The sequence below is a fragment of the Nicotiana tabacum genome, chromosome 4, assembly GCF_000715075.1.
Source record: "Nicotiana tabacum cultivar K326 chromosome 4, ASM71507v2, whole genome shotgun sequence".
Classification (NCBI taxonomy): Eukaryota; Viridiplantae; Streptophyta; class Magnoliopsida; order Solanales; family Solanaceae; genus Nicotiana; species Nicotiana tabacum.
This window is the reverse complement of record NC_134083.1, coordinates 69,865,264-69,885,089: the sequence shown is the minus strand read 5'-3', so window position 1 is coordinate 69,885,089 and position 19,826 is coordinate 69,865,264.

The following is a 19,826-nucleotide window of genomic DNA, read 5'->3' as shown; positions in this document are numbered from 1 at the left end:
GGTTCCGGGGACCTCGGGTTGATTTCGTATGGTTAATGGACCAAGGTTCGAAGTTGAAGAATTGCTGAAGATTTGCTGGTTCTGGTGTGATCGCACCTGCGGAAAAGGGCTCGCAGGTGCGATGCTCGCAGAAGCGACAATAGACTCACAGGTGCGAGGGTCTTCGCAGATGCGGAGCCTGTTGCGCAAAAGCGCGACCACAGATGCGGTCCTTGGCATCGCAAAAGCGGAGGCTCGCTGGGCAAAGGATGTCCACAGAAGCGCAATTCTTACCGCAAAAGCGGATGCATAGGTGCGAGCCCAGGCACCGCAGGTGCGTAAATGCCTGGGCAGTGTTAAAAACGAGGGTTTATGAGATTTTTCTCATTTTGGAGCTCGATTTGGGCGACTTTGGAGAGAGTTTTCCACAAAACTTGGGGTAAGTGTTCTTGACTCCCTTGTGATTATATTCCATGAATCTATCTTCATTTTTAGCAATTGATTGATGAATTTAAAGAGGAAATTGGGGGTGTTGGCCTAAAGTTCATAATATGAATTTTTGAGTTTTAAACATCGATTTGGAGTCGGAATTGAGTAAAATTAGTATGGTTGAACTTGTAATTGGATGGGTTATCGGATTTTGTGAGTTTCGTCGGATTCCGAGAGCAATATTTGGAGTGTAATTTCGGATTTTGTGGGAAAATATTAGTATTTTGATATGGAATTAATTCCTATAAATTGTGTAGACTGAATCAAATTTATTGTGGCTAGATTCGAGCCGTTCAGGAGTTGATACGCGTATAATGGGATTTCGGGAGCATTGTTTAGCTTGCTCGGCATTGGATTCGTCTTGTTCGAGGTAAGTAACTCTTTTAATCTTGGAGCTGAGGGTATGAACCCTGAATATACGTATTGTGTGAATTATTTGTAGGTGACGCACATACTAGGTGATGGGCGTGTGGGCGTGCACCATAAAAATTATAACATAATTGTTTTCGTGAAATTTTGTAGTCAAATAATCTTGGCCTTTTCTATGCAGTTTTATATGTTGAAGAAATTTAGTTGAGAATCATATAAAAAAATCATGTTGAGGTTATGTGCCAGTATTATTGGGACCCAGAGATGTCATATTACTGCGAATTATTTGTTTTAAATTAAAAATTTATACTCAGTCATATTAATTTCATTGCATATCATATCTCAGTCTCTATTGTTATTTATTGATACATCATATCATTATTTTCGGGCTACTTTCATGACATTGCGAGCCCATGAGAGAGAGACTGGAGAGATTGATGACTGAGGGAGGCCGAGAGCCTGACTGTGAGGATATTATTATGTGGATCGGGGTTGCCCGCCTGCAGCAAGGCCATATTGGCTTTATATATTATTATTATTATTATTATTATTATTATTATTATTATTATTATTATTATTATTATTATTATTATTATTATTATTATTATTATTATTATTATTATTATTATTATTATTATTATTATTATTATTATTATTATTATTATTATTATGTGGATCGGGGCATCCCTGCCTGCAACAGGCCTTATAGGCTTTATATAGCGCTTGGGCTGAAGGAACCCTCCGGAGTCTGCACACACCCCCAGTGAGCGCGATTGATATTATTGAAGGATGGATCTTCCCAAGACATGGATCTTGTCCGAAGTATTATATACCTGGAGATGGATCTTCTCCACGGGCTGGATTGGTCCTACTCGGTATTGAGTGACTGATGATCAGTTGATGTGTATATTCCGAGATGGATCTTCCCTAGACCGGATTGGCCATATACAGTACCGAGTGATTGGGCATGATGAGTGAAATGTGTGAGAAAGGGAGATCGAGTACTCTGAGAGTGTGAGTACATGAGTTCATCTCTGAGATACATTGCATTGACATGCACATATGACATACATGCATAGAGATGTATTTTCCTTATGTTGTACGGTATCACATCATTCATGATTTCTCACACATGTTGACAGATGGACATAGTGATGCATTTGTTTTACACTGGTTATCTGGAAAGAAAATGAAACATCTTATTTATTATTGAAAGGATTTTGGAAAAATTATTGTTTTCAAACTTATTCATATTTTTGGCAACTTCGGTAAACAATTTGAGTTTTCATTGATGTACTTGAAAGGTAGAACTATTTTCAAAAATCATGTTTTTGTTGAGCATTTGATCGTTGAGTTACTTCTGGTATTACTTGTTTTATATTGTTATGAACTATTATTGATTATTGAAGTTGGACCCAACCTTAGTACAAGCTCGTCACTACTTTCAATCTAAGGTTAGGTTTGTTACTTATTGAGTACATGGGGTCGGTTGTACTCATACTACACTTCTGCACTTTGCGTGCAGATGTTGGCTGCTGATGTTGCTGTGTTCGTTGGGAGCTGGATCTGAAGATATACCTACGTTCCGATTGTAGCTGCCTCTTATTCATAGTAGCCTTAGATTTATAAAAATTTGTTCATGTACATTTCGAATAGATGATGTATTATTTCATACAAGTTTTGTAAATTCTATTCTTAGAAGCTCATGATTTGTACTACCAGTTCTTGGGGAATGTATAAGATTAAGATTTTTCTTTAGTTAAATTGTTTTAATAATTGTTAATGGAATTAGATAGTTGATAATTGGCTTACCTAGCGGGTTGGGTTAGGTGCTATTATGACTAGTTGAATTTTGGGTCGTGACACTTGCAAACCCTAAATCATTAAGTCTCTCTCAAGTGTGTTACCGCCTTTCATTTGACTCCAAGGCTTGAAAAATAAAGTAGCAACAGAATAAAGGATCAGATCCCAACACTGAGTTTATCATATGTCCTTACTATTTGTTGTATCTTTGTTAGTGCTATTTACTTGTTATTCCTACTCAGCTTAGTTAGAAGCATTCTGTAGGACATCGTCTTTAAAATCATAAACCCTGTGTTTATGTTTGGCTAGAGCTAGTCAAAGTGGTGAGTTTTGTAATAAAGTTATTACAAAGATACTTGCAATAGAGTTATTGCTAGTAGGTGAGCGGTTAAGAGGTTAATTCCTAGATTACAATAGGTTGTAATCTAAAATTTGCTCGGTTAGTAAGTTGAAATTCTACGAGTGTAGGTCGCGATTTTTAATCCCCGTAAACTGAGAGTTTTTCCACATAAAATACTGTTATATCATTTACTTACTAATGTGTGTGTGTTTTGTATTTCGGTGGACTCTTGGTTTCTATATTCAAATCGTTTTCATCTTTAACCACACGATATTGCAGCAAATGTGGGTGCGACTCACAATACGAAGACAATCTCTACCTCTTAATTACATTTGAACCAGAAAAATTGCGTCGGCACATACTATTAAATAGTCCAAATCTGGATGCCATGTTAGAATATGTACAGAAATTGATAATATGTACGAAAATTCTTCTCGAGACAAACAATTTTGACCATCCTAATTGTTTCAATCAGCAAGTTTCTCACGCAGTCTTCTGCCCACTAAAATGCAACGTACATTATTATTATTATTATTATTATTATTATTATTATTATTATTATTATTATTATTATTATTATTATTATTATTATTATTATTATTATGTCATATTTTTACTAAATAATAATAAAAAACAGACAGGAGGGATCCACGATTTAAATTTGACATGGGTTTATATTTATGTCCTCGATCACTACTGAATCCATATCACTTTTGCAAAAATGTGTTTAAAATAATTTTTTAAAATTTTAGTAATTTTTTGCATATATATAAAAAAAAATATAGGAAAATGACATGGTATGACAACACATACAGAAAATTGGTAATTTTTGGCATTATGTAGCCAAATTCTTAAAAATCCTAGTTCCTTATTTATTCGTCCCCCCCCCCCCCCCCCACAATTTCTTCTCCTCTTCCCCCAGATTCCTTCTTCGATCTTTTCTTCTTTTTAGTAACAGCCCAACCCGCTAGTGATATTGTCCGTTCTGGCATAGGCCCTCACGGATTTAAAACGTGTCACTATGGTCGAATGTTTGTTAACTTATATACCCAGCATCCCTCTTATATTTTGCCGATGTGGGACTCTGTCTAAAGTCTGGGGTGTTACATACATACCCTCTTATAAACTTAGCGTCCTTGTTGAGGTTTGCCCGATCGCATGAGATTCGCCTAGACTCAGCACTGAGGTTTGCCCTGCCTAACTGGGATTTGCCTAAACTTAGTTAAACTCTGACCCACCATCGACAAGGCTGACACAAGAGTGGCTCTGATACCATATGTAGCAGCCCAGCCCGCTAGTGATGTTATCCGCTCTGGCCTAGGCCCTCACGGATTTAAAATGCATCACCAAGGTCGAAGAATTGTTAACTTATATACCAGCATCACTCTCGTGTTTTGCCGATGTGGGACTCTATCTAAAGTCTAGTGTCACGACCCCAAATCCCCTCCGTAGGATGTCGTGACGGCACCTAATCTCTAAGACTAGGTAAGCATAACAATATGTGGAAACAACAAATAAAAACTTAAAATTTCAAAACTACAACAATTTTATCAATAGACTATACGCCCGATACGTACAATTTCTCAAAACCCGGTGAGATATAAGTCACAAGCTCTAGATACAATGCTGAACAATCCTATACATCACTGTCTATCAAAAACATAAAGAAATAAGGAAAACCGGGTAGAAGGGGACGCTGAGGCCTACGAACGCGGGCAAGTGTATCTTGAAGTTTTCAAAGCAGGAGGGGATGCTACATATGGGCTGATACCATATGTAGCAGCCCAGCCCACTAGTGATATTGTCCATTCTGGCCTAGGCCCTCACGGATTTAAAACGCATCACCAAGGTCGAAGAATTGTTAACTTATATACCAGCATCACTCTCGTGTTTTGCCGATGTGGGACTCTATCTAAAGTCTAGTGTCACGACCCCAAATCCCCTCCGTAGGATGTCGTGACGGCACCTAATCTCTAAGACTAGGTAAGCATAATAATATGTGAAAACATCAAATAAAAACTTAAAATTTCAAAACTGCAACAATTTCATCAATAGACTATACGCTCGATACGTACAATTTCCCAAAACCCGGTGAGATATAAGTCACAAGCTCTAGATACAGTGCTGAACAATCCTATACATCACTGACTATCAAAAACATAAAGAAATAAGGAAAACCGGGTAGAAGGGGACGCTGAGGCCTACCAACGCGGGCAAGTGCGTCTTGAAGTTTTCAAAGCAGGAACACAATGCACTGATACCGAGGCTTATAGGATGTACCTGGATATGTATAAAATATGTGCAGAAGCTCAGTATGAGTACACCATAATGGTACCCACTAAGTGCTAAGTCTAACCTCGATAGAGTAGTGACGAGGTCAAATCAAGGCCATACTGGAGAAAATAAGAAACAAGACAGAAAATATAATGACATAATAAAACAACAGGAAAGTGAAATAGTAGAGAATTTACGGAAAGTAACAACACGGCATCAAGGAAGCTAATAAAATCATGAAAGAAAAACAAGGATTTTACATGTTAAGGAAATAACAACCAAACAATACAGTAATAAGAGAAGATCAACAGGGGCACTCCTGAGGTACCGCCTCATAGTTCCAAATCATAAAATAACTCACTTTCCTTATATTACCATGGGAGCCTTTATATTTAGTTTTAAAAATTATTTTTTTGAAATAACATCCCGCGTTTTAGCCCACCTTATCACACCGCATGGCTTCTAGTTGTTCCCTTACCAGCCACGCGTATCAAGCCTACCTTATCTCACCGCATGAGTTTCAACATCCAGACCTTATACTAGCGCATGTGTATCAATAATCACAATGGCACGACAGAAACCTCGTGCAAACAATAACAATCGCACGGTAGAAACCTCGGGCAATAATAACAACAGCATGACAGAAACCTCGTGCAAACAACCAAACAATCACCTCAACAATAACATGAAAACCAAAATATATCAACTAAATAAATGATATTTTACAACTTACACCGTACCTCAAAAGAACCACGGCCTTGCAATTCCACACCAAACTCAACAACAAGATATTTTAAGGATAGCAATTTCAAGTAAAGAATTTCACAGTTAAGTAATGAATACGGAAATCAAGAAAAGCAAGTAATTCAACTAAACATGTGATACATGTTGCAAATAGGAGATAAGACAAGCAGACATGTGAAATTAGGCTAAACATGATGACTATAACATGCTAAAGTAACTCAATTAAGGCATAAAAAGGAAACTACGTAGCTAAAACCAAAATTTTAACATTTAGCTCGCGTACGAACTCGTCACCTTGTGTACACGGCCTTCACAAATCACAAATTATCACCACGATACCAAAACATAAGAGGGATTTCTCTCACACAAGGTTAGACAAGTCACTTACCTCAAACCACGCTCAATCAATCAATTAGAAGGTCTTTTCCTCGATTTTTCAACTTCGAACGGCTCGAGTCTAGAAAAAATAATTTCATACTATAAATATAACTATATGAAACTAATTTAAATAATGAAATAATGATCTTAGCTAAGAATTGAAAAATTGCTCCAAAAAGTCGAACCGGGTCCACATCTCGGAACCCAACCAAAATTATAAAATCCAAACATCCATCCGATATCGAGTCCTAAAATACAAGAATTATCCAAATCCGACCTCATTTAGCCTTTTAAAACCCAAAAACTTGGTCTAAGAACTTCTACACTTTTTTCCTAAATTTTTCACCCCAAATCTCTAATTACATGAAGAAATTAATGATAGATTAGTGGAATTTAATCAAAAATGAGTTAAGAATGCTTACCCCAACACTTCATCTGAAAATCTCTCAAAATCTCGCCTTAATCCGATCTCTCAAAGTCCAAATGTGGAATAAGAGAATGAACCCTCGTTTTGAAATTTAAGTTTTGCTGCCCAGTTATTTACACTACGCAATCGCGAAATATCCTTCACGATCGCGAAGAAGAAAACAAGGCTAACCCAAAATGGCCTTTGCGAACGCGGTTGACTGAAAGCGAACGCGGATAAATGAATACCCATACCTACACGATTTCAAAAACCAACGTGATCGTGAAGCACAATTGCGCGCGAACCTGCTGCACCCAATTCTTCTACGCGAACGTGACCTTCACCACGCGTTCACTACTTACTGGGAACCAACCTTCCGCGATCGTGTCCATTTCTCTGCGAACGCGTAGAGTAAAATACCAGTCCACATAAATACCCCTTCGCGATCGCGAACCATACCACGCGATTTCATTGAAGGAAACCAGACTTGAGAAAACCAACAACTTCAGTTATTCTTCAATGATCCGAATTGCGCCGAACATGGTCCGAATCACACCCGAGGGCCTCGGGACCTCAACCAAATATACCAACAAGTCCTAAAATATAATACGGACTTAGTCGAGGCCTCAAATCACATCCAACAACATTAAAAATATGAATCGTACCCCAATTCAAGCCTAATGAACTTATAAACTTTTAACTTCTACATTCGATGCCGAACCCTATCCAATCAAGTCTGATTGACCTCAAATTTTGCACACAAGTCATAAATGACATTACAGGCTTACTCTAACTTCCGTAATCTGAATCCGACCCTGATATCAAAAAGTCCACTCCTGGTCAAACTTTCCAAAAATCTTCCAACTTTCGCCAATTAACGCCGAAATGACCTACGGACCTCCTAAGACTCAAATCACCATACAGATATATTGGAACCACCAAAACTCCATTCCGGAGTCGTCTTCACACAAGTCAAACTACGGTCAACTCTTTTGACTTAAACTTCCAATTTAGGGACTATGTGTCCTTTTTTACTCCGAAACTCTCTCGAATCCGACAGCAAGCGCCCCGGTAAATCACATAACCACAGAATAAAATAGAGGGAGAAATAAATAGGGGATCAGGGCTAATATTCTTAAAATGACCGGCCGGATCGTTACATCTGGGTATTACATTTTCTCTCCCCCTAATCTTCTTAAAGGTGTATTGTACCATTTTTTATAATCTGAATCAAGTAAAACGAAAAACAACGTTAGTAGAGGCACAAAAGCCATCAACCAACTGATCTCTCTCAAACAAATCACTCAGCAGTTCAAATTACAAAAATATAATCCATTGAAAAGCTTATTGAATATACCATCAAATCCTTAGACTATGAAATAAACACAACCATGGGAGAGAAGTTCTTTGGCCTCAAGTTAAAAAAATACAGCAAGACTACTCCATTGGTTTTTTTCGTCAATGACCTTAATACTAATATTATGATACAAAGCATATGGAAATAGGCTCTGCTCCGAGACATTCTCTCTTTTTCTCTCTCTCTTTTTCAAAAAAACAAATTTCAATTGTTTCCCCTCTTTTTTTAATTGTGAAAAAGAAAATATATGTGTTTGAAATGATGTACATCTATGTATAGCACCATGTATACCTGTGTGTATATTATATTATATTATATATCGTGATATACGTTGTTAGATTTGATAATATAAGGTTAAATCTAAATCTTCTAAAATATAAAAATAAAAAATATAATTGTGGGAGTAAATAACTTTTTGATATACATTTTGATGTACAAAGAAAGAAAATAAATATTTGATATACACAAAGAAGGAAACTAAATTTGTGATATCCATTTTGTTATACACATATTCGATGTGTTATACACTAAGATATATAAATAATACAATTATTTTTGTTGTGATGTATATTAATATAGAGAAACAATAAATTTTTTATAGTTATATTTATAATTTTATATTTTAGATATACAAAGAATGAAAATAAAATTTTAATATACATTTTGATATACACAAAGAAGGAAAATAAAGTTGCGGTATACACATTATTATTGTGATATATATTTAGTGATTACATGGTGCCAATATCTATAACTATGACTTTTTCTGCTAATTATGTGGGTACGTTGTCACACCATGCCATAATCCCTTATATTTTATGTAAAAGATATTAGGTTCAGTTGAACCTAATGGAATTACATTGCATCCACCTCTAGAAACAGGAGCAACTACCTGTTGCCCTATCATCAATGAGAGTGCAAATACAATACTTAAAAGTGGGATCATACTCATCAAAGATAACACTCCCTCTATCATTAATTTATTTGGCAGTGTTTGACAGATCATTATGTTTAATAAAATAAATAAGAACTTTTGAAACTTCTGGTGTAAAACGTGCCATGAGATTTTTGTCACTATAAAAGCATGTTATTACATGTAAAATTAAACTATTTCCATATATAAAAATATATCATTCTTTTCGGAACTAATATCCCAAATGAGGAGGAAATCAAGAAAGCTATATTTGATCTAAATGCTAGCAGCTCACCAGAGCTAGATGGATTTGGAGAAGCATCCTACCAAAGCTGCTGGGACATTATCAAAGTATATTTTGTCAATTTGATACAACATTTCTTTACTGGGACAAAGCTTAGCAGATTCTATACAAGTACATGTCTAGTATTGCTGCCCAAAGTGAATAATCCTAGTTCTTTTCATGAAATGAGACCTATCGGCCTGAGTAACTGTTCAAACAAGATTGTCTCTAAGATAATGAGTTCAAGACTGAATTCTATTCTCCCAAAGCTTTTATCTCATAATCAGACATGCTTCCTAAAAGACAATTCAATTACAGAAAATATTTTATTGGCCTAGAAAATTATACATGGTATTGGAAAAAGATACGTGGGAGGAAATATAGTTGTCAAGCTTGACATGTCGCAGGCTTACGATAAAGTCAGTTGGTACTAACTATTGCAAGTGTTGAAGAAGTTTGGGTTTTCAAAAAATTGGATTGACCTAGTGTTGAGGCTAATCTCTAATTTTTTATTTTTTGTTCTCATTAATGGAGTTAGAAGAGGTTTCTTTCAATCTTATAAAGGGCTAAAGCAAGGGGATACCTTATCCCCTTCTCTTTTCATACTAGGGGCTGAAGTTCTCTTTATCATGTTAAATCAGTTGCCTCATATAAATCAGTACATAGGATTTAGTATGTTGCAGAATGGTCCACAAATAACACATCTTGCTTATGCAGATGATGTTATGATTTTCACATCTGGTGGAAAAAGATACGTTGAAGTTGGTGACTCATCAATTGTAGAATTATGAAAATTGTTCTGGGCAGAGTATTGACATTAATAAGAGTTGTTTCTTGGTTAGTCCAAAGGCCTCCAATGTTTACATTCAGAAAATTAAGAAAGTTGCTGGTTCCAGTCATGCTAATATTTCCATCACCTATTTAAGATGCCCTTTGTTTGTGGGAAGACAGAGGATATCTCCCTTCAGTGATATGATTGCAAAAATTGTGAGGAAGATAACAGGTTGGCAGGTTAAGTTGCTATCTATTGGTGGTAGATCAACTCTTATCAAGCATGTTTTACAATACCTATCTACTTGCTTTCTGCCATAGAACCGCCTAAAACTATTTTTAATCAATTAGAAAGTTATATGGCCATATTGTTTTGGGGGTCTATTGATGGGACACAAAAATATTACTGGAGTTCTTAGGCTAACTTGTACTATCCATTAGAGGAGGGAGTCTTGGGATTCAGGAGGTTGGTTGATATTAGTAATAGTTTAACTATGAAAAGATGGTGGCAATTTAGAACTTGCAAGACGTTATGGTCTGACTTCCTTCAATCTAAATATTGCAGTAACTCTCACCCTGTTTCCTACAATGTTAAACCAAATCATTCTCTCTCTTGGAAGAATTTGATAAAGATCAGAGAGAATATGGAAGAGCTACTACTATGGAGGATCAACTCAGGCAATAGTAGTTTATGGTGGGACAATTGGTCAGAAATGGATACCATTGCTCAAATTATCCATTTGCAGGAACCTCCAGGCAATCAAGCTGTTAGCGATGTTATCGTTAATAATAACTGGAATCTAATTTACATCTTCCTGAATTTTTATCCGAACAGATCTTGTCAATTCCCATTAGTAAACATAACTCTGTTGATCTTCCTGTGTGGATGCCAAATAGTTGTGGTATCTTTACTACTTCGTCGGCTTGGAACTGTATTAGGTAGAGAAAAGATATAGCTATTTTTCTCAAAAGAATTTGGCATAAATATTTGCCTTTTAAAATGTCCTTTTTGGTTTGGAGAATCTTCAAAGATAAACTGCCTTTTGATGATACTATTATGAGATTTGGTCATACTTTTGTAACCAAATGCTTCTGTTGTCTTGACTCTCAGAAGGAAATACTTCATCATACTTTTATTGGTGGCAAGGTGGCATCTCACATATAAAAATATTTTGGAGGTCCTTTGGGGATCAGATGGAATGATATTCCTATTGTTACAATGATACAAAGATGATTGGGATCTTAAACCTATGAATAGTGTTCATCAAACTATCTTGCAAGTCACTCCTGTGGTTATATTGGGAGATCTGGAAGGCAAGATGTGCCGTGAAAGTTTGAGGTAAAAGGGTCTATGTGAAAGGAATTATTTACCAAATTATAACTCATCTCAAATGGATTCTTGCTAAGATAAAGTGTGGTAGAGAATGGGATACCAACTGGGAAAGTATTTGCCATCAGATAGTTAATCTTGTTCCTAGAATTGTTTGCATTCCTATGGGAAAAACCTCCTGACTCTTGGATCAAGATTAATACAGATAGTAGTAAGAATGGTGAAGGATTTGCGGGCATTGGTTGTATTTGTAGGAATCATACAGGAAGATGTATCTTTTCTTTTGCTCAGGCAGTTAGAAGGGCTAGTAGTAACATGGCTAAAGCCAAGGCTGCTCTTGCTGGCATCAAATTGTGCAGTCATTATAACATGTGTAATATCATTCTGGAATGCGACTCATTGTTGGTCATAGACATGATAAAAGGCAAACCCACAGTACCTTGGCAGATGATGGACACGATCAAGAATATCGAAAATCTTATCGGTCGGGTAAATTGTGAAGTAAAACATTGTTATAAAGAAACTAATCAGGTTGCGGATGCACTTGCCAAGCGGGGAATTGACAACGATGCATTGAGTATCACTTCATCTCAAGATTTTCCAGTCTCAGCATGTCACGACCCAAAATCCAAACCTGTCGTGATGGCGCCTAACATGGTACTAGGCAAGCTGATTTCTCACATATATTTCCAACACTTTTAACAAAAATGAATTTAAAGTAGTTTTAATGGTAAAAGTTCTCATAACCGGGATAGAAAATCTAAAACATAATGCGAAATTCCCAACTATCGGGGTGTCACAGAGGACATGAGCATCTATACATCACAAGTTTAGAAAACATGGTTTATAATAGTCTAAGACTAAATACAGTAATTAAGAAGATAAGGAAGAAGAGACAAGGTCTCCAAAATATTGACAGCTACCTCAAAATCTCCAGATAATCAACTTTGCGAAGAAATCAACACCCACTGTGTCCGAAAACACTTGGATTTGCACACGAAGTGCAAGGTGTAGTATGAGTACAACCAACTCAGCAAGTAATAATACTAAATAAAGAACTGAAAGTAGTGACGAGCTTCACGGCTGAGTCCAATTACAGTAATTTCCAACATAACACGGTAGGCATGCTATCAAGTTCAACATTTAATGCCAAAACAGCAATTTCATGTCACGTTCAACTAAAACGTAAGATAATATCTCTCAGAAATTTTCAAAACAGTGGTATAAGACAGCTGAAGTGCAACAATAATAAAGTTCAATTGCATCCTCTCATGACCACAGTCACTCGACCATTCCATTCACTTAGCACTCAGCACTCGCACTCAGTAAGTACCTGCGCTCACTGGGGGTGTGTATAGACTCCGGAGGGGCTCCTTCAGCTCAAGCGCTATAATCCGTACGGACAACTCACGTGTTGCATGGACAACTCACGTGTTATAGTATCAATATCTGGATCCCCACGGACAACTCATGTGCTGCACGGACAACTCACGTGCTATAGTATAATATCTGGATCCGCACGGATAACTCACGTGCTATAGTATAATATATGGATCCGCACGGATAACTCACATGCTACACGGACAACTCACGTGCTATAGTATAATATCTCACAAGTAGGTCCTGGGCCTCACTCAGTCATAAATATCTCTAGTCTCTCGGGCTCTCAATAATCATGAAAATCAGCCCAAACTACAATGATATGATGCATCAATAATGAACAATAGAGACTGAGATAAAATAAACAAGTGCACTGTAACTGAGTACAAAACAACAATTTAGCAGATAGTTAAACATGCACATGACCTTTGTAGGTCCCTACAGTGCCAACACATAATCTAAACATGATTTGTGATTCGATTTCTCTACTACGTGGAGGTACATATAACAACAGATTATTCAAATACACAGTTCCATGGAATTTGACCAAGTCACAAATCCTACGGTGCACGCCCACACGTCACCCAACATGTGCATCACCTCAAACACCGACCACATAATACATATTCTGGGGTTTCTTACTATCAGGACCAAATTTAGAACTGTTACTTACCTCAAACCGCGAAATTCTTTATTCTGCTATGCCTTTGCCTCGCGAATCGGTCTCCAAATACCTCGAATCTAGTCACAAATAATTCAATTCAGCCAATGCAAATTAAAGCAATTGATTCCATATGAAAATATTAATTTTCCAACAAAATCCAAAATTGCACCCAAAAATCGTCTGTGGGTCCACGTCGCGGAACCCGACAAAAGTTACAAAATATAAACGCACGTTCAACCATGATCTAACCATATAATTTTTACCAAATTCCGACATCTACTCAACCTCCAAATCATCAAATCTTATTTCCAAATCCCTAGGTCCAAATTCCCGATTTACACCTCTAAAACACGTAATCTAGTAGGATTATTCAATGATAATTCAATATTATGGAGTAGAAATTATCACAAGTGACTTACCTCAAGTTTTTCCGTGAATGCTCGCTCAAAATTTGCCTCAACCCGTGCTGGAAATGTCAAAAATAACAAAAATGTCGTACTCCTCTATTTTTAGCATTCTGTCCAGGCTTGTCGCACTTGCGACCATATATTCGCACTCGCAGAACCGTTTCTGCGGTGCATCTTTCCGCTTCTGCAGAAGCCACTTATTCCTCCCAACTCCGCACCTGCGGGTGCGCTTCTGCGAATCCCTCACCGCACCTGCGGCCACGCAGGTATGGAAAACTCTTTGCACCTATGACCTTCGTCCTCCCCAGCCTTGGCCGCTTCTGCGATGGGCCTTGCGCACCTGCGGTGTCTCACTTGCGAGCCAATTTCCGCATGTGCCATTACATGAGATGGCCGTAGGTTTCCAATTTTGTTCTAAGTCCGAATTTGATCCGTTAACCATTCGAAACTCACCCGAGGCTCCCGGGACCTCAACCAAATACACCATCAAGTCCTAAAACATCATACGAACTTAGTCGAAGCCTCAAGTCATATCAAACAATGCTAAAATAACAAATCACACCCCAATTCAAGCTTAACGAAACTAACAAATTCCAACTTTTACATTCGATGCCGAAACCTATCAGTTCAATTTAGATTGACTTCAAATTTTGCACACAAGTCATAAATGGCATAACAGAGCTATGAAAATTTTCAGAACTGGATTCCAACTCCGATATCAAAAAATTAACTCCCCGGTCAAACTTCCAAACTTAAATTTCTATTTTTTCGCCATTCCAAGCCTAATTTAGCTACGGGCTTCCAAATAATTTTCCGGACACGCTCCTAAGTCCAAAATCACCATACGGAGCTATTGGAATCATCAAAACTCTATTCCGGGGTCATTTACACATAAGAAGACATCCGATCTCTATTTTAACTTAAGCTTTAAACCTTGGAACTAAGTATTCCAATTTATTCCAAAACCTCACAGGATCCGAACCAATCACCCCAGCAAGTCACATAACATTTGTAAAGCATAAATTGAGTAGTAAATGGGGGGGACGGGGTTGTAATACTCAAAACGATCGGCCGGGTCATTACATTCTCCCCATCTTAATCGAACGTTCGTCCTTGAACATGCTTAGAATTATACCTGGAGTCTCAAATAGGTGTGGATATTTGCTCTACATCTCCCGCTCAGTCTCCCAAGTAGCTTCCCCGACTGGCTGGACCCTCCACTGCTCTTTCACTGAAGCTATGTTCTTTGATCTTAACTTTCGAACTTGCCGGTCTAAAATGGCCACCGGCTCCACATCATAAGTCAAATTACCATCCAATTGCACTGTGCTGAAATCCAAAACATGAGACGGATCCCCGACATACTTCCGGAGCATAGATACATGAAACACTGGATGAACACTCGATAGACTAGGTGGCAATGCAAGTTCATAAGCCACCTCTCCAATCTTCTTAAGTACCTCAAACGGCCCAATATACCGAGGGCTCAACTTGCCCTTCTTCCCGATCTCAACACACCTTTCATAGGTAAAATCTTGAGCAGAACCTTTTTCCTAACCATGTAAGCAACATCACGGACCTTCCGGTTGGCATAACTCTTATGTCTAGACTGCACCGTGCGAAGCCGCTCCTGAATCAATTTAATCTTCTCCAAAGCATCCTGAACCAAATCAGTACCCAATAGCCTAGTCTCACCCGGCTCAAACTAACCCACCGGAGACCGACACTGTCTCCCATATAAAGCCTCATACGGAGCCATCTGAATGCTCGATTGGTAGTTGATATTGTAAGCAAATTCTGCCAGTGGCAGAAATTGATTCCAAGAATCCCCGAAATCTGTAACACAAGCGTGTAGCATATCTTCCAATATCTGAATAGTGCGCTCAGACTGTCTATACGTCTAAGGGTGAAATGTTGTACTCAGCTAAACCTGTGTACCTAATTCTCGTTGTACTGCTCTCCAAAACTGTGATATAAACTGTGTGCCCCGATCTGAAATGATAGACACTGGCACACCATTTAGGCGAACAACCTCACGGATATAAATCTCATCCAACCGCTCCGAAGAATAAGTAGTACCAACTGGAATAAAATGGGCGGACTTGGTCAACCGATCTACAATCACCCAAACAACATCAAACTTTCTCAAAGTCCATGGGAGCCCAACTACAAAGTCCATGGTAATACGCTCCCACTTCCACTCTGGAATTTCAAGTCTCTGAAGCAATCCGCCTGGTCTCTGATGCTCGTACTTCACCTGTTGAAAATTTGAACACCAAGCTACAAACCCAACCATATCCTTCTTCATTCGCCTCAACCAATAGTGCTGCCTCAAATCCTGATACATCTTTGCGGCACCTGGATAAATGGAGTACTGCGAACTGTGAGCCTCCTAGAGAATCAACTCATGCAAACTATCTACATTAGGCACACATAACCTACCCTGCATCCATAATAAACCGTCATCCCCAATAGTGACTTCCTTGGCATCACCGTATTGAATCGTGTCCTTAAGGACAAGCAGATTGGGGTCATCATACTGACGCTCCCTGATACGATCATAAAGAGAAGACTGAGAAACCACACAAGCCAAAACTCGGCTCAGCTCGGAAATATCCAATCTAATAAACTGGTTGGCCAAGGCCTGAACTTCCAAGGCTAAAGGCCTCTTTGCTACTTGTAGATATGCTAAATTGCCCAAACTCTCTTCCTTGCGACTCAAGGCATCGACCACCATATTGGCCTTTCCGGGATGATAGAGAATGGTGATATCATAATCCTTAAGCAAATCCAACTACCTCCGCTGTCGCAAATTAAGATCCTTCTGTTTAAATAGATGTTGTAGACTCCGGTAATAGGTATAAACCTCATAATGGACACCGTACAAATAATGTCGCCAAATCTTCAAGGCATGAATTATAGCTGCTAACTCAAGGTCGTGGACCGGATAATTCTGCTCATGTACCTTTAGCTGTCTGGACGCATAGGCAATTACCCTACTGTCTTGCATCAGCACTGTGCCGAGACCAATACGCGACTCATCACAGTACATAGTATAAGACCCTGAACCTATAGGCAATACCAATACTGGGGATGTAGTCAAAGCTGTCTTGAGCTTCTGAAAGCTCTCTTCATACTCATCCGACTACCCGAACGGAGCACCTTTCTTGGTCAATTTAGTCATAGGCACCGCAATAGACGAGAAACCCTCCACGAAATGACGATAATAACCGGCCAAGCTGAGAAAACTCCGAATCTCAGTAGCTGAAGATGGCCTCGGCCAACTCTGAACTGCCTCTATCTTTTTCGTATCCACCTTAATTCCTTCACTGGACACTATGTGTCCCAAGAATGCCACTGAACTAAGTCAGAACTCACACTTGGAGAATTTGGCATAAAGTTTCTCCTTCCTCAATCTCTGTAGTACAATACTCAAATATTGTGCGTGTTCCTCCGAGCTACGTGAGTACACCAGAATATCATCAATAATTACTACGACAAACAAATCAAGATACGGCTGGAATGCACTATTTATCAAGTGCATAAATGTTGTTGGGGCGTTGGTCAATCCAAAAGACATCACGAGAAATTCATAGTGACCATAACGAGTCCTGAATGCAGTCTTTAGAATATCCAAATCCCAAATTTTTAACTGGTGATACCCAGATCTCAGATCAATTTTGGAGAATACGTTCGCTCCCTGAAGCTAGGCAAATAAATCATCAATACGCGGTAAATGATACTTATTATTGATTGTAACTTTGTTCAACTACCTGTAGTCGATACACATCTGCATAGTACCATCTTTTTTTTTTCACAAACAGAATAAGTGCACCCCAAGGCGACATACTAGGCTTAATAAACCCCTTATCAAGAAGTTCCTGAACTTACTCTTTCAATTCTTTTAACTCAGCTGGTGCCATACTATATTGATGAATAGAAATGGGCTGAGTGCCCGACACCAAGTCAATATCGAAATCAATATCCCTGTCGGGTGGCATACCCGACAGGTCTGTAGGAAATACATTCGGAAAGTCTCGCACTATCGGTACTGAATCAATAGTAGTAGTATCTGCATCAACATATCTCACAAAGGACAAATATGACAAACTCCCCTTCCCAACGATACGTTATGCCTTCAAATAAGAAATTACCCTGCTGGAAACATAATCTAGAGAACCTCTCCATTCGACCTTCGGCAAACCCGATATCGCCAACGTTACACTTTTTGTGTGACAGTCCAGAATAGCATGACATGGAGACAACCAATCCATACCCAAGATTACATCGAAATAAACCATACTAAGCAATAAGAGATCAACTCTAGTCTCCAATCCCCCAATAGTTACCACACATGACCGATACACACGGTCCACAATAATAGTATCGCCCACCGGTGTAGATACACGAACAGGTGAAACTAAGGACTCACGGGGCATATCTAGATAATGAGTAAAGTACGATGATACATACGAATAAGTAGAACCAGGGTTAAATAATATAGAAGCTTCCCTGTGGCACACTGAGACAATACCTGTGATCACTGCGTCTAAAGAAACAACATCTGGCCTGGCAGGAAAAGCATATATCTGACCTGACCGCCACCTGATCGGCCTCCTCCTCTTGGGCGATCCCTAACTGACTGAGCCCTATCCCGAGCTGGCTGGGCGGGTGGTGTAACTGCTGGTGCTGGTGCCGTCGGCCGAGAACTCTGCTGTGGATCCCTACTCAATAGCCTAGGATAATCTCTCTTGAATGATCAAAATTCTCCGCACTCAAAACAACCCCTCCTCTGATGGAACTGCTGCTCCTGATAACCCGAGGAATTACCTGTAGAAGCCTGAGCGGACGAGGCATGGTGAGAACTCTGCGGTGGTAGTGCACTGAATGAAGACTGGCCGGAATGAACACTATAAGAACCATGGCTAGCTGATGCACCATGATGAGCTGGACGAGTCGTCTGAGCGGCCCTATAAGGGCGACCCCTGCTGTGGTAGGACTGTCCCCAGAAGGTACCCCACCGAAACCTCCCAAACTTCAAGGCCTCTTGGCCTCTCTCTCACCACGCCCCTGGCTACTGACAACCTCTATCTGCCGAGCAATGTCAACCACCTCGTCAAAAGTGGCACCAGATACCCTCTCCCTAGTCATAAGAAACCGCAGCTGATACGTGAGGCTATTAATGAACCTCCTAATCCTCTCCCTATTAGTGGGAACCAACCAAACTGCATGACGATCCAACTCAGAAAACCTCATCTCGTACTGGGTCACAGATATGCCATCCTGCCGAAGCTGCTCAAACTATCTGCGCAGCTCCTCCCTACGAGACTGCGGCACGAACTTCTCCAAAAAGAGAATAGAGAACTCCTGCCATGTAAGTGGTACTACACTGACCGGCCTGTGCCTCTTATAAGCCTCCCACCATCTGAAGGCGGCCCCAAAAAACTGAAAAGTAGTGAACGAGATCCCACTGGTCTCTAGAATACCCGCAGTCCGAAGTATCCGCTGGCACTTATCCAAAAAACCCTGAGCATCCTCTGACTCAGCACTGCTAAATGATGGAGGTCGAAACCTCCCAAATCTCTCAAGTCTCCTCTGCTCATCATTTGCCTTAACGGGGACTACAGGGGCTTGAGCAGCTACAACCGGCTGGGCTGGTAGTGCCCCCGGTATCTGATGTCCCTGCACTACCTGCTCTGGAGTATGGGCAACATGGGTATGAGTACCTCCCACGGCCTGAGAAATGGCTGGGGCGGCTTGAGCCGAAACCACCCGAGCAAGGGCAGTGTAAACTGTCAATATCTGGGCCAAAGCCTCCTGAAGGTATGAAATTACAATAGGCACAACTAGAGCCTGAGCTGGTCCCGCCGGCTCAACCATATCTGGAATCTGCTTCTGAGCTGGAGCAACTAGTAGTGTTATAGGTGCTGCCCTAATTG